Source organism: Nicotiana tomentosiformis, chromosome 6 (assembly GCF_000390325.3).
Source record: "Nicotiana tomentosiformis chromosome 6, ASM39032v3, whole genome shotgun sequence".
NCBI lineage: Eukaryota > Viridiplantae > Streptophyta > Magnoliopsida > Solanales > Solanaceae > Nicotiana > Nicotiana tomentosiformis.
Genome location: NC_090817.1, coordinates 71031498 through 71049304, shown reverse-complemented (window position 1 = coordinate 71049304; position 17807 = coordinate 71031498).

The window sequence follows — 17807 nt, the reverse complement described above, 5'->3', positions numbered from 1 at the left end:
GGACAAGCAGTTTGAGAAATTTCTGGATGTGCTGAAACAGGATCATGTAAATTTTCCATTCACATAAGTGCTCTCCCAAATGCCAGCTTATGCCAAATTCTTGAAGGAGATCCTGACAAAGAAGAGGAAGATAGAATAGACCTCAGTGGTTAAGCTCACAGCGCATTACAGTGCGATATTGCAAAACAAACTCCCACAAAAGTGTGGAGATCCAGGGAGTTTTACTATACCTTGCTCTTTAGGCTCCATTAATTTTGATAAATATTTATGTGATTCTGGTGCCTCAATTAACTTAATGCCTCTATCTATTTACAAGAAACTGGATAAGGAGATTGGATAGATAAGGTCGGTGCCAATATCTTTACAATTGGCGGACCAAACGACTGTGATACTCGAGGGGATGGTGGAAGATGTCTTAGTTCGGGTAGATAAGTTTGTATTTCCTGTAGATTTTATTGTAGTAAATATGGAGGAGAACAAAGAGGCCCCCCTCATCTTAGGAAGACTATTCTTAGCAACAGGTAAAGAAATATTAGATATACATAAGAGAAAGCTCATGCTTAGAGTGGGTGAGGAGATTGTAAATTTCGAGATGAATGTAGAGATGGGGAAAAAAAAGGAGAAACCAACTGCAAGTGTTGAGTGGAAAGTGAAGGGCTCAAAGGAGAAAGCTGCACTGAATGAGAAAGATAAGTGTGGGGTGCACCCCAAAAAGGCTGAGAAGAAGCTGTCGGCATGGATGTGCGCGTTAGTTCGAAGGCGAGGAATGGATCCTGACTTCGACTCAGACCCCGAAAAGATGTTCAGGGAAGTTTCATTTACCTTATGCTTTTTAATTGCATGTCATCGGGACATGCCACAACTTAAAGTGTGGGGTGGGGGGCTATGTGGTATGTTGTATGTATATGTGTTAGTTTTCTTAGTTTTATTAGTTCAAAATGTTTTAAAAAAATTGAAAATACCATAAAAATTGAATTTTTTTTTATTTTTTCCAAACGATGAATATCATTCGATGGGTTTATCGAGGGATTAAAGTCGAAAGAAAAAAGAAAAAAAGATTTTTTTTTGTTAGGTAGTGTGAAAATTCCCCCTTAGTTTTTCTTTGTGTCGTGGTTCTTTTCCAAGGGGTTTATTTGAACCGGGTGTAGTTATTTTTTTTTGTCTCTATAGGAAACATTGTGCTATGATTTGAAATGAAATCAATGTCTCTTAACTTTAGTATGCCTTGTGAATAGTGAGTTATTTAGTTGTGACGCTTAGGCTTAGTTTTTGACTCTTGTATAAGTACCTTAAATTGTATAATCTTAACTTTGCTTAACTAATTTGACTAGAGTATCTTGATAAGTCTGATCCTGAGTGAGTTATGTGCCATGTGGGTGCGAGGTTTTGTGTTATTCTGTGCATTGCATTTGATGTCTAGAACTTGCCCCTTGTGTTTGCAAAGCGAAATAGTAGTTTTATTCAGTCATGGAAATGATCTAGGCATTTCTTTGTTAAGCCAGTTATATGCTCTTACCTACCTAATTGTTATGTATCTTAGTTAACCATATTGAGCGTTTAATCCTATTTCTTTGGCAACCACATTACAAGCCTTACCCATTTATTTGAATTGACCATCTATTTGAACCTTGTACCTCTCGTGAGTACTTGAATTTGTTATAAACTTTGTAAATATTAAGGTGTGCGGTGTTGGCTTGGCTTTTGAGTGGAACTAATGAAATAAGGAGAAAGGTGCAATGTTTTGAAGAAGTAAGAGCCACTTGAATTGAAAAAGAAAAATATATATTGTATTGTTGTGCAAAATATTGGTTGATAGTGGTGACTCTTTATGTAATTGATCTTAAAGAAGTAGGGAGTTAATGTATATTGTTGTGAATGTAGAATTATGGTTTGACATAAGTGTGGGATTTTGAATTGTTAATGTATATGTATTAAAGTGGTTAGGGAGGTGTAGTCACTCTTATATCTAAATGTTTCATACCCATCCCGCAGACTACATTACAACCAATTAAAGTCCTACTTAATCCTTGACTGAATGAGCTCAATTAGTAGAGTAGTACACTATGGGCAAGCCTATGGTACGTCTTTTGTGGCACATGATTATTGTTTCTGAGAGTGAGCGAATTCTTACTATCTTGAGTTCCTAATTGTTCTTAAATTTTATTGTGTGTGGAACTACTCTCTATTGTTGTGTGAGGGAACTTGATTCATGAAGGAAAGGTAATGCTGTTGACCTCTGTGTTAGAGTAAGTGAGCGGGTTATAAATAATGCGTGGTGCTTTTGAGTCAAATCTAGAGGCTATGATGTTACGGTATTGTATTTAATATGTTTTAAATATTCTTGGTGTGATGAATTATGAGAGTTGTTTAAAAAGGTTGTAGTTATATGAAGTATAGTTTGATTGCTCGAGGACGAGAAATGGTTTAGGTGTGAGGTGTTGATGGTAGGCTATAATCTCGTGTTTTAGTCGCTTATTGCACTCTAATTTACTGCACTTTTATTCTTTTTGAGCTTTAATCACTAGTATTTTGTACTTATTGTGTGTTTTATGCCTTGTAGGAGTGATTCTGTCACGACCCAAACTCCCTCGGTATAACGTCGTGACAACACCTATTCTCTTCGACTAGGTAAGCCTAACAAATTGCGGAAAATAACAAAACAAAAGTAAAACTTGGCAACTAACAGCAGTGGGTAGCTGAATAACTAGTAAAAATGTCGCTCGGCATGTACAATAACCAATACTCTATAAATACATAGTCTTCCCAGAACCCGAAACATCATAAGTCACAAACTACAGAAGGATAATAGCATCTCTATACCCCAGAGTCTAATAAAAGGAATATAGGAAGTGTTTGACATAAGGGAGAATAGAGGAGGGCTCCAAGGTCTGCGGACACGAGTAGATGTACCTTGAAGTCTCCGCAACAGCAACAAATGCACAACTAATAGTGAGGCTAGTATGATGAACCTGGATCTGCATACGAAAAACATGTGTAGAAGAGTAGCATGAGTACACCACAATGGTACCCAGTAAGTGCCAAGCCTAACCTCGGTCGAGTAGTGACGAGGCCAGGGCAGGACCACTGGTAAATAATAAATAAGGCAGGAGAATATATAGTATAATAAGAGACTAGAATTTAACAAAAGAAAACACAGCAAGGCAATAGTACAACACACATGGGTAAGCAGTAGGGGATCTCCCGATATACCGTCTCGTAGTCCCAAAATAAATATACAGGGAGAACTCCCGAGGTACCGCCTCGTAGTCTCAAAAGTAAATATGCAGGGAGAACTCCCGATATGCAGGGAGAACTCCCGAGGTACCGCCTCGTAGTCTCAAAACTAAATGTGCAAGGAGAACTCCCGAGGAACCGCCTCGTAGTCTCAAAAGTAAACACACAACTTAAACCGATAAATAAAATAGTTAACAACGAAATTTCTACATTATAACTTATAAAGAACAAGGCAAAGCAGGAAATCAACTAGGCATGCTTCACAAAGTTCAAATAAGCAGTTAAAGCACGTAGACATGCGATATTAGACTAAACAGGATAACTACACATATTGGAATAGCTCAATTAAGAATGAAAACAGACTAATACTCATATAAACGGTTCAACTCAAATTAAAGGAAAAACAGGTTGCTACTTAGTAAAAAAAATCAGGTTTTACAACAAATAGCCCGTGTACGTACTCGTCACCCCACATACACGGTGCTCGCATATCATAACAGTACCAAATCCTAAGGGGATTTGCCCCCACACAAGGTTAGGCAAGCCACTTACCTCGAACCAAGCTCAATTAATCGGTAACACTGCTTTTCCACGAATATACGACTCTGAATGGCCCAAATCTATCCAAAATCAACTACATACCATAAATACAACTATAAAAAACTAATCTAATTAATGAAATCAAAGCTAAAGTAAGAAATTAGAAAACCGCCGCAAAACGTTGACCCGAGCCCACGTCTCGGAATCGGGTAAAAGTCATAAAATATGACCACCCACTCACTCACGAGTTCACTTGTACCAAAATTATCCAAATCCGATATCAAAATCCGAATCAAAACTCAAACATTTATTTGAAGAACCTTCCAACGTTTTCCCAAATTTCTCAACCAAATTCCTTAGTTAAATGATGAATTCAACTATAGATTAATGGAATACAACCATAGGCGAGTTAAGAATCATTACCCCAAAGTTCTCACTAAAAAATCCTTGAATTATCGCCTCTATCCGAGCTCTCAAAGACCAAAAAATCAAAATGGGATAAAACCCTCGAACTTGGCCCTTTTCTGCCCAGCGATTTCGCATCTGCGAGCCTATAATCGCACCTCCGATGCCGCACCTGCGGAAATTCCATCGCAGGTGCGGACTTAACTTAAGTCCCCTGGTTTCGCATCTGCGAGCGAAGCGCTGCACCTGCGGATGCGCTCCTGCGACCAAGGAACTTAGTCGAGCCCTCAAATCACATCAAACAACGCTAAAACCACAAATCACCCTCCGATTCAAACTTAATGAACTTAGAATCTTCAAACTTCTAAAACCGATGCCGAAACCTATCAAACCACATCCGATTGACCTCAAATTTTGCACACAGGTCGTACTCGACATTACGGACCTACTCCAACTTCCAGAATCGGAATCCAACCCCGATATAAAAAATTCCACTACCGGTCAAACTTCTCAAAATTTTAACTTTCGCCATTTCAAGTCTAAATCAGCTACAGACCTCCAATTCACAGTCCAGACACGCTCCTAAGTCCAGAATCACCCAACGGAGCTAACGGAACTGACAAAACTCTATTCCGGAATCGTCTTCACACAGTTCCAACTACAGTAAAAAATCCTAAGACTTAGGCTTTGGTTTAGGGACTAGGTGTCCTAAAACACTCCGAAAACACAACCAAAGCCTCTCGGCAAGTCTCATAAGCAGAAAGTTATACGGGGAAAGCAGTAAAAGGGGGATCGGGGCTATAACTCTCAAAACTACCAGTCGGGTCGTTACATCCTCCCCCTCTTAAAATAATCGTTCGTCCTCGAACGAGCATAGATACATACATGATAGATACTGGTACGCCATGAAGTCTGATGATCTCGCGTATATAAATTCCAGCCAGCTGCTCGGAAGAATAGGTAGTCATCACAGGAAGGCAATGAGCTGGCTTGGTCAGCCTGTCCACAATTACGCAAACTGTATCAAACTTTCGCTGTGTCCGTGGAAGTCCAACCACGAAATCCATAGTGATCCGCTCCCATTTCCACTCCGGACTCTCCAACTTCTGAAGCAATCCGCCTGGTCGCTGATGCCCATACTTTACCTGTTGGCAATTTAGACATCGAGCTACATACTCCACTATGTCCTTCTTCATCTCCCTTCACCAGTAATGCTGCCTCAAGTCTTGGTACATCTTTGCGACACCCGGATGAATGGAGTACCGCGTGCTGTAAGCCTCCTGGAGAATCAACTCACGCAACCCATCTACATTGGGCACACATAGCGGATACGCTCCTGCTACTAAGGAACCGTACCTGCGACCCTTACCGCTCCTACGCACCATCCCACCACAGAAGTGAGGCTGCTTCTGCGCAAATAGATCCACACCTACGAATCTAGTATGGGCTGCCCAAATTCGCATCTGATCTCCTCCTATGCACCTACGGTCTCCCCACCGCATGTACAAAAACACCAGAAACCAAAAAACTTCAACAATTTGCATAAGTCCAAATTCAATCCGTTAAGCATCCGAAACATACCCGAAGCCCCCGGGACCTCACCAAACATACCAACAAGTCTTAAAACACCATACGAACTTACTAGAACCCTCAAATCACATCAAACAACGCTAAAAACACGAATCACCCTCCAATTCAAACTTAATGAACTTAAAAACTTCAAACTTTTAAAACCGATGCCGAAACCTATCAAACCACGTCCGATTGACCTCAAATTGTTCACACAAGTCATACTCGACATTACGGATCTACTCCAACTTCCGAACTCGAAATCTGACCCAGATATCAAAAAGTCCTCTACCGGCCAAACTTCCCAAAATTTTAACTTTTTCCATTTCAAGCATAAATCAGCTATGAACCTCCAATTCACAGTCCGGACACGCTCCTAAGTCCAAAATCACCCAACGGAGAAACCCGATCCGACGAAACTCTATTCCGGAGTCGTCTTCACATAGTTCCAACTACAGTAAAAAAATCCTAAGACTTCGGCTTCCATTTAGGGACTAAGTGTGCCAAAACACTTTGAAAACACAACCGAAGCCTCTCGGCAAGTCACATAAAAAGAAAGAGATACGCGAAAAGCAGTAAACGGGGGATCGACGCTATAACTCTCAAAACAACCGTCCGGCTCATTACAGATTCCGAGCTATGTAGATGTTATGGAATAATTTCGAGTGATTTGGAGCTTTGAATTCTGAGTAAAAGCCAAAGGGATTAAGCCAGGATCATGTTCGGTGGTCGAGGACCATGTCTGGACGACAAAACACAAGAAAAATCCGTCCTCTGTGATACTTGCACTAGTGCGGCGCGTGGCGCGCTGCGGCTGGCCATTTTCCTGCTGTCTTTCAGAAATCAACTCTCTGAATTTCTCCACTAATGCCCCGTATGGCACATCAACCCATGCGGCATGCCAGTGCAAACTTTACATAGTAAATGTCCTATTTCGGCTAGGAGAAGGTGGTTTCATTTGGGCCCGACCCTACTTGGTATAAATATATGGAAAAATATTATTTTTGAGACTTTTGACACATATTCTACCTAAGGAGTCTAAGGAGGAGTTGGAAGAACACGAGCACCACGATTCCAACATTCCTTCCTCACTCAAGACATGAGTTTGATTTATGTTTTCCTCTACTTTAACTTTATTTGTGATGATTTGCTCCATATCTATGGAGTAGTTCTCTTTAGGGTTTGATGGATTTGGTGTTTTGATGATTGTTTGTGGTTTATAACTCTAGTTTTATGTATTGAAGCATTTTTGGATGATTTAATTGGTGCAACTACATTCACTTGTTCATGTAATCGAGAGAGGCATAACTTGTGATATCTTTGCATGATATTGTTGGTTGAGTTCATTAATTCTCCTTTGTAATCAAAAGAGGCTAGTTGAATCACTGATTAAACCTGGTTAGGAGGATAATCGAGATAGGTTCTCCTAAAGATCAATCCACTGCGTATTCTTGCATATCTTCACGTGCTTAAATTGATTCATCTTGTGAGGTTAAGACTTAATCGAGAGAGGAGTTTTTGCTGAATGTTTGAACTAATAATTGAGTGAATTCGAGACTCACTTAAACATTAGAAGTAAATTATCTAGAGTTAGATCACAAATAATTATCTTGCACCTATCCTATAAACCCATATTCTCTCCTACTGATAACTTCCTTGCTTACCTTTGTTGCGATAGTCATTAGTCAATAGCTTTAGATTCTTAGTTATTTTTAGTTATTAATCATATATATCTCGATTGTTGATTCTCCTGGATATCAATCAACCTAGAAACTACAAAAATGTTGTTTAACTCCAATCCCCGTGGATACGATATTATACTATACCATCTTTGACTAGCGAGCATAATTAAAGTGATATTTTGCTATCGTCACCGCACGGCTGAAATCTCGTTCCACAATAACAACCCACACAGCAGAAACCTCGTGCCACAATAACAATCCACACGGCATAAACCTCGTGCTACAATAACAATCCGTACGGCAGAAACCTCATGCTACAACCAACAGTCATCTGAACAATAATCACGAAACCAAACACATAACAATTGAAAACAATGATGATACAAGCAAGGAATCCTACTAAAGAATGAATACGAATTCAAGGAAATAGGTAATTCAACTACGCATGTTGTACAAATTGCATATAAGAGATAAGACACGTTGACATGTGTAATTAGGATAAACATGATGACTACACATGTTAGAGTAACTCAATTAAGGAAATAAAAAGGAACTACTTTGCAAACAAATGGATTTTTTTAACATTTATCCCGAGTACGCACTCGTTACCTCTCGTACACAGCCTTCACATATTGCAAATACCATAACAGTACCAAATCCTAAGGGGAATTTCCCCCACACGAGGTTAGACAAGTCACTTACCTCAAACTTCGCTCAATCAATCAATAAGAAGACCTTGAACCTGACCAAAATTATAAAAATACGAACACCCATTCGATGTCGAGTCCAACCATACAAGAATCTATCAAAGTGGACCTCAATTCACCTTTCAAATCCCCAAATTTTAGCCAAATAAGTTTTTTCGAATTTTCTCCAAATTTCCAGCTAGAAACACTAATTAAATGAAGAAAACAACAATAGATTTGTGGGAATTAATCAAAAATGAGTTAAGAATCCTTACCCAAATTATTTCCTTGCAAAACCCTCGACAGATCGCCACAAACCGAGCTCTATAGGTCCAAAAATGGATAGTGAAATCAAACCCTCGAACTTAGTCCTTTTCTGCCCAGAGATTTTGCATATGCGGGTTCTCAGCCGCACCGAAGACACCGCACCTGCGAAAAAACTATTGCAGGTGCGGATTCCACTTATGGGCAAGATTTACGCTTCTACGGACAAGGGCTCGCACCTGTGAGCCCTCTGCTACGGAGAACCATTCGCTTCTGCGACCATAGCCCAGGCCGGCCTCATCCGTTTCTACAATCGAACCTCCACATCTGCGGACGACACAAATGCGGCTCTCACCTCGCACCTGCGATCCCAGCTGGGCCAGGCCAGCTTTGCTCCTGCGGCCAAATACTCGCTTTTGCGAGTCCGCACCTGCGACCAACCCCACCGCAGGTGCGATGACTCCAAAAGCTGGTAGCTTCAGCACTTGCACAAATCGAAAATTTGTTCCGGATTCAATCTGAATCACACCCGAGGTCCTCGGGACCTCGTTTGAATATACCAACAAGTCCTAAAATATCATACATACTTAGTCAAGCTTTCAAATCACATCAAACAATGCTAGAAATATGAATTGCGCATCGATTCAAGCCTAATGAATTTTAGAACTTTAAACTTCTACATATGATGCCAAAACCTATCAAATCAAGTCCGATTTACCTCAAATTTTGCACGCAAGTCATAATTGACATTACGGACCTACTACATCTTCCGAAATCGGAATCTGACCGCGAGGTCAAAAAGTCCACTCCCGGTCAATCTTTCTAAAAATTATCCAACTTTCCAACTTTCGCCAATTAATACTGAAGTGACCCACGGATCTCCAAATCAATACCCGGACACGTTCCTAATACCAAAATCACCATACGGAGATATTGAAACCGTCAAAACTCCATTCCGAAGTCGTCTTCATGAAATTTGAACTACGGTCAACTCCTACGACTTAAACTTCCATTTATAGGGACTATGTGTCCCATTACACTCCGAAACCAAAAACCAAACTTTCCGGCAAGTCACTTAACCACAGTAACACACAAAGAAGACAATAAATAGGAGGTCGGAGCTAATACACTTAAAACGACCGGTCGGATCATTACAAATGATTAATTAGAAACTATTATTTCAGCATAGTATGAATTATAAATAGAGAATTTCAAGCCAATGATGTATTAAAACTAAAATAATATAATAAAAATATTTATCAAGTCTCATCAACTATCCCAACAAACGAGATTACCAATACTCTTAGAAAATTCAAAAACTTACACGAAGAAAGTGAAATAGTTAATGAAAGAAGTTAATACCAAAGTTTAGAGAAAAGTAGTTCTCTTGCTTCCTCTCCCTTTCCCGATGCCAAATTTGCATTCTATTGATAGAAAAGTCTTGCAGGCATTAAATGATTACACGTGTCCAGGACTAGGAGCTTGGACACGTCTGAAGATATGAGCTTAGATATGTCCAAGATAGGAATTTGGATGCGTCTAAGGATGTGGGCTAGAACATGTCGAACTTGAATTATATGCTTCCATCTTGCCATTTCAATTATTGTGCTTGCCATAGCAGACTTTCATTGAGCATTATGTCTTTTCCTTCTGTTATTTATAAAAACAATTCTTTTTTTTTTTTGCTGTAAAAACAGTTAGAAAGAGGCAAAATTCAAAATATATTTTAAGTATATTATTTAAAGTAGGATATTTAAAGTATTTAATAAGTAAAAATTTTATATTCATCAAATTCCCCCATGCTGGAACCATTGCTCGTCCTCGAGGATAATAACTTTATTAGTAATTATTATTTCTTGTAAAGTAAAAAATTGAAAAGATAAAAATTCGCATAAAGTTCAACACCAATAACTCTTTCCAGTTCAACAAATTTTTACCTTGTTTCTTCTTATGCTTTTATTTGGCAAAAGAAATTTCGCATCCCATATTCCTGATGAACCTCTTGAGATTGATAATTTTTTGATCGCAACTCTTGAGTTTCTCAAATTTGTCCATAAGCTTCCCCTTCAGGCCAGTCTCTACTAATATAACATCAACACTGATGTCTAAAATCTTCTTAGGACTTTTTTGATCTTGTAATATTTAGCTTAATGCTGGTAAGGGTAAAGGATATATTTATAGTGACATGTTCTTTCCAGCTTATCATTAGAGTTGATTATTTTATCAACCAAGAATTTATTTCACAAGCATATACATATTATTCTTCACTTTTTTTTTGTATGAGACATTCATATATACATGAAGTACACTTCTTCAGAACATCTATTTTTCATTTTTTTCATAATTCTTCATCCCTTGCTTGATAATGATTTCTACTCAATTATAGATAGTTGGAAAGAGTAAGAATATTACTTTTCTGTTCTTTCTTACTTTTTTTATGGTGAATCAACGAAATTGAAGGCTCAAATTTGGGTGCCAAAAGGATATATATGTACACTTTTTTTTTCTTTTCGAAATAAAGAGGCTAAAAAGTTAAACAAAGAAAACCTAAATTTTATATTTCACCTTGATTGACATTTGGGAAAAGTTAAATTAATATGATTCTACCTATTTGTGATCATAATACTTCTCAATTTCAACAATTTCTCATATTTGGAGATACTCATCTTTTGCCTTCATAAAAACAAAAACCACAAACTTGAAAGTTAGATGACATAAATGAGAAAAATTATGTTCGAAGATATGTAAAATTTTATCTTAACATTTTAAAACCGTACAAGAGCAATACTGAAGAATAAAGGATGATTATAAACTAAAGAAAATTAGTTGTGCATATATAAATATATTAGAAACTCCTTTTTATAAGAATATAAACATATAAATAAAATAAAATCTTTTTGACTTTCAAATTTGCAATCATGGAAGAAAGCATGAAAGAAACTGTGACCACACATGTTCTATGTATAATAGACTGGACTAATTTAACACTTTAACAATCATAAAGTTCTGGTCATGAATATAAACCAGAAAATTTATATGTGCCAACATTAGAATTGAATTATTAAATGGCTAACCAACCAGTTACTTAGGCATACCGATCACCATGGAGTTACTCATGTATAGGTGATACTGTTTTTGTAGAGGCCTTCATGAGATGTTCCGGTTGTACAATAACCTCGATATTGACCAGATTAATTGGTTAAGCATTTAATTACCCAAATTTATTTTAGACTTATGAGGATCCATTGCTTCACCCTCAATGGCTACAGGTAGGGTATCATAGTTCTAAGTTTAACGTCGTCAGCTCGACTTATTAATTTTGAAATTCATCAGTCTATCGAAGTGACCGATGAATTTTGCTCAAAATATCCTCCAAAGTATATTTTTAGCATGTGACCGTTTACCTTAAACTTGTCTCCTCCATTATTCTACTGAATTTCAACTGTACCATATGGAGTTACATCTGTAATATTGTAAGGACTTGTCCACCCAGATTTTAACTTTCCTGGGAATAGCCTGAGTCAGCTATTGTAAAGAAGTACTTGATCTCCAACTTTAAAACTTTTCTGTCAGATCATATTGTCATGCAAAATTTTTATTGCATTTTGATAAGCTACTAATCTCAGTTCTTCCAATTCATTCACCTAAAAAAATATAATTTTACCAGCCGAGGTCAGATCAAAATTCAAGGCTTTTAATGCCCAATAAGCTTTGTGTTCTAATTCAAGGGGAAAATGGCAAGCTTTTCCAAAGACTAATCTATATGAGAATATTCCAATTGACGTTTTAAATATTGTTCGGTATGCCCATAATATATCATCTTATTTTAAAGCCCAGTCTTGTAACGACCCGACTGGTTGTTTTGAGCTCTAGCATATAGTTTGGCAGTTTGAGGCCTTTAGTAATTTCGCTTCAGGTATTATGACTTGTACGTGTGGTCGGAATTGAATTTCGAAAAGTTCGGAGTTGATTCGGATGGAAAATTTTAAATTCGAAAGATTTAAGTTGGAAGAGTTGACTAAGGTTTGACTTTTGAGTAAAAAATTTCAGAATCAAGATTTGAAGGTTCCAGTAGGTTTTTATGATGATTTCGGAGTTGAGCGTATGTTCGGGTTGAGTATCGGATCGCTCGGGAGTATTTCAATACTTATAATGGAAAATTAGTATTTTGAAGGTTTTAGAATTTCCTAAGTTTGGTTTGAGGTGGAAATTGGTGTTATCGATGTCCGTTTGGGGTTCCGAGCCTTGGAATATGTTAGTATCGTGATTTATGACTTGTGCGTAACGTTTGGCGTCATTCCGGAATGTTTAAGTATGAATCGGACGCGTTCGTCGAAGTTTGAAAGCTTAAAAGTTTATAGGAGAAAGGGGTCTTTGAATCGCGTTCACGGAGGCAGATTCTCCAACACCTTATTAACATGGGTAAATCTTTAAAATTATTAGATATTCGATCGAGACATCATTGTTGAGAAAAGAAACCCTAGAACTCAAATTCAAGAAGATTGAACTTAATGCTTCTACTCCCTAATCATTTATAACTATGAATTGATGAGTTTTTGGGAGAATAGTAGATGGGTTTGATAAAGTGAATAAAATGAACTATGCTAGGGTTTTGGGTTGTTGACTTATGATTATTATAATCATTTGTGTTATGAGAAATGGTGTTTGTTACATCTATTTGGGATTGTAGAATCACCAAGACGTAGTATAATGAGAATTGGGTGAAGAAAACACCATTTATGAGAGCTATGAGGCTTTATGCCCAAAGGGTGTTTGATAGAATTCATATGCTACCAAAACATGAGCATTAGTGCTAATATTGGTTCCTCTTGATATATATTGACATAGATTACCGTTGAAAGAGGCGACGAACATTGTGATATGCTTAAAAAGACCAGAGTCAAGGTATGTGAGGCTAACTCTCTATGCTTGGGAATGTTAATAATTCTCCGTACACTACGATTCTTTTACGACGTTACTAAGTGCCTCATGAATAAAGTTAAGCCTAGTTCCTTGAATAGTTGCAGAACCTTTATTCTCTCGCTTCATGACTCGTTCGTGACTTTCATTCTGAATGTTGTGAGCTCAGTGCGTAATCAATGTAGACATGGGTTTGATGTCCATGAGTCTCAGTCTAGATTACTCAGCATGTCATAAACTGTTGAAGTTTCAGTTTTCATAATTAGTTCGTGAATACATATCACAGTATAGTTCTATTCATCATTTTAGTATCATGTAACTCAATATGATGCAGTATTTTAGTATCATGTATTGTTGTATGATTCTCAATTCCTAATTTTAAATTCCAGAATGGTGAACACATGTATTTGGGCCTGAGGCCGCAGTTTATGCTTTATGTATTTTTTAGCGTGAGGCAACATTTATGTATACGTATATTTGGGCCCGAGGCCACAGTTTGTGCACATATATATTAGGCTTGAGGCCGCAATTTATTTATTCAGATAAACAGGTGGTTCATCATTCAAAAGAGGGAGTTTTTATATCCTTACTTCCTTTGTTCAATTATCGATTATCATTTTAGTTATCAATTATCAGTTCAGTTTTAGTTTCAGCATTTACAGTTCTTTCTTTCAGTTGCTTTACATACCAGTGCAATTCAAATGTACTAATGTCCCTTTTTCCCGAGGCCTGCATCTAACGATGCAGGTAATGATTTACAGGTTGACGATTCATAGCGCTAGGATTCTCATACCAGCTATTTGGTGAGCCCCAGTTCTTTTGGGGCATTATCATTACCTTATAGTCTTTTCAATAATTTCGGACCGTCGGTGTTATAGTACTTCATTAGTGGCTTCATAGACTAGAGTAACAGTTAGATAGAGTCGCAATCTTTTCATGTTAAGCAATGTTGACTACATATATGTTTCAGACTTATATTAGTGTTTCCACACTTTGATTTTTATCATTCAGACTTTCAGTATATCAGCATGTTTTAGTTTATCTTCCGCATTCAGTATGTTATTATATCACATGTTGATTCATCCAGCTAGTTGGTTCGCTCAGTCAGATATAGTCAGGCAACGAGTGTCGTGTTACGTCCAAGCCCAGGTTTGGGGCATGATAAATCTTGGTATCAGAGCAATATGTTCAAGTGTCCTAGGAAGTCCATGAAGTCGTGTCTAGTGGAGTTTCCTTTAAATGTGTGTGCCGGCCACGTATATAAACGGTTAACTACCAAGACATTTAGGATTGCATCATTTCTTTCTACTCTAGATCGCGCCATGAAGTTTAGAGCAATAGGTAACCTTCTCTTCTTATCGAATTCCAGATGTATCGAATGCCCAAGCGACGGGCAGGAAGAACCCAGGTTCCTAGAGAGAATGGCCATTGGGGTATAGTTATGGAGTACAGGTTGGTAACAAATAAGACTTGAGAGGATGTTGAAAGTCGGATACAATCAATAGTAGTACATATTAGAGCATAACCTTATTAGAAAGTACGAAAGCAGTTATCATATTTTATGGTTATCAGTTTACCTCAGTTACCAGTTATACAGTCTTTTAGCTAGCAGGTTTAAGGTTATTCAATATGCCAGTTATCAGTTATTCAGTTACCAGATCTCCAATTTTCAGTGTATCCAAATTTTGGTGACTTTTGAGTACATAGTGATGCCTATGGGTGATAAAAGAAAATGTAAGTAAAAGTGATTATAGTAAAATCTTTTCATGTTTTAGGTCCGGATTAAGACCCAAGACTCGCCGGATGGTGTAGGAAGTGATTTATGAGATGACGGTATCTCTTAAGGACAAGTTTATGTATGGTGGTGTATCCGTATGTGTTTTACCTCTTGGAATAATTTTATTTTATTTCTTGGCAATGGAGCCACAGGTTGGATGATGATAGTTCAGATGTCAGACCCCATAGTATAACAGGTTAAAAATTTAATCGTAGCAGGCATAGATTGATCATTATAGTTTTGGACACAAAAGAGCCTAAGGGCAAAATAAATAGGAGTCAAAAATGTTTGTTAGTACCAAAGATGTGTCTCTCGTACGATTCATGTATATGACTACGAAGATATGATGTACCAAATGAGAATCAAGAGCAGTCGATATTGAATTTAAGGGAATAATTTCATGTTATTCAGATTTATTCAAATCAAAACTAGAAAGTACCACGTTAGTAAGTTACTATTAGACGCATCTATTATTGTGAGATAAAAGATATAGCAGTTCCCTCTTAGGTTATGTGACTGTGTCTACCCCAGATGTTTATAGTCGGGTATAATTTTGAAGTGCATAGAATGTTTGGGGTTAGATATTTTAATTTTGTTTAAGACGGATGAAATTTCCCTAAGTGTGATCCATCGACATAGTTCAAAAAAAAAAAAAAGATAGTATGCGATCGTATAATAGGGTCGGATAATGAGGGAAGTTAGGAATAACCTTATGCTTCACTTTAGTTATTAAAAGCAGAACGGGAAAATATGATGCTAGCAGGTGGTTAGTAAAACAATAGTAAGTAAGTTTTGAGTAGATACAGTGAATTAGCAATTTCAGCAGAGCTAGTAAAGGTGCGATTTGATTTACTTAGCTAGGTTAACACTAGCGAGTGGGTAACAGTTTCAAATACTGAATACGTGTTATAACCCAAAGAGTTTAAATTAAACCTGAACTACAGTGACAATGAAAGAAAAACATATCAGCAAGGCAGTAAGAGAGCAAACTATAGAAATATAGCCTTTAAGAGTTATGAAAAGGGTTTTCCCCAAGATTGACAGTGTGAGCACATTTAAATCATTAAGATTGTGTGTGATAGTTGTGAATACATTAGCTTTCCATTATGTTAGTAATTTAGTTTTTCGTAGTAAGGAAGCTTGCTCAGAAGTAAGTCGAAAGACGAGTCGTCATTGACGTAAAGTGCAAAGAATTGCAGATGATAAGGAAAGTTGTTTGGATCACAACAAGAGAGAATGATCCACAAGTACAAGACCTTAACCTTTGGTGTAAGGGGAGGGGGGGGATTTGTGAAAATCATCACTAAGTCCAGTTGGAGATTTGAAACCCAAAAAGTTAGCATGGGATACAAAAAAATTATATAATTACCACAAGGAATGTGCCTAGCGTGTGTAAGAAACACAAAGTGAGTAGAATGATCATGAGACTCTAATCTTTGGTGTATTGGTCAAAGACTTAGCTTACAATAATACTATAAGTATTTTTAGGAAGTAGCTTACAAAGATAATCCAGCATGGGAAGTATAGGTCATGATTGAGGCAGACAAGATAACTACGGTGAAAGACGTTCACCAATTAGCCAAGCAAGGAGTTCGGCTTTCAGACTCAGAAGATGGTGGAGTTGTTGTCCAGAGCAGGACATGTTCCTCCTTAGTAGCCGAACTGAAGGAGAAATAGTTTGATGATCCCTACTTTTTGCAGTTAAAATAGGGAATTAACATGCATAAGACGATGGCTTTTGAACAAGTGGGAGATGATGGGACTTTGAGGTACCAAGATAGATTGTGTGTTCTAAGCATAGATGGACTTAGAGAGGAAGGATCATGTTAGAGCCCATAATTCCATGTGTTATATCTACCCAGGTTTCAAATAGATGTATTATGATCTCAAGGAGATTTATTGGTGGTATGACATGAAAAAGAATGTCACACAATTTGTGGCCAAGTTTCTTAATTGTCAGCAAGTGAAAGTTGAGCCGCAAAAAACGAAGTGTTTATCTCAGAATACATATATTCTTTAGTGTAGATGGTAAATATGGAGTTTTTAATAGGATTATCTCGCTCATTTTGAAAGCATGATTTGATCAGGTGTGTGTAGATTGACTTACCAAGTTAGTGCACTTCTTGCCAGTAAAGACCAGAGATTCAGCAGAAGATAATGCTAAGTTGTATATTCAAGAGATCGTCCAATTGCACGGTACTCCATTGTCCATCATTTCAGATTGTGGTGCTCAATTTTACAACAAACTTTTAGAAGTCCTTTAAGAAAGGATTAGGCATAAGAGTAAACCTCATAACAATTTTTCATCTTCAAATAGGTGGACAGGAAGAGTGCACTATTTAGAAACTTTAGGATATGTACTTGATTTTAAAGGTATTTGGGATGATCATATACCTCTCATTGAGTTTGCGTATAATAACAGCCACCATTCTAGTATCAAGATGGAATCGTGCGAGACTCTTTATGGGTGAAGGTGTAGATCACTAATTGTTTGGTTCGAAGTTGGCAAAGCAGAGTTGTTGTGACAAAATTTGGTCTATCAGGATATGGAGAAAGTCAAGTTGATTCAAGAGATTTTGAAAACGACTTATAGTCACCAAAAGTCCTATTCGGACATGTGGCATAAAGACCTATAGTTTCAAGTTGATGATTGGGTGTTTTTGAAAGTTTTACCTATGAAAGGTGTTGTAAGATTTGGAAAGAAAGGAAAGCTTAGTCCTAGATGCATCA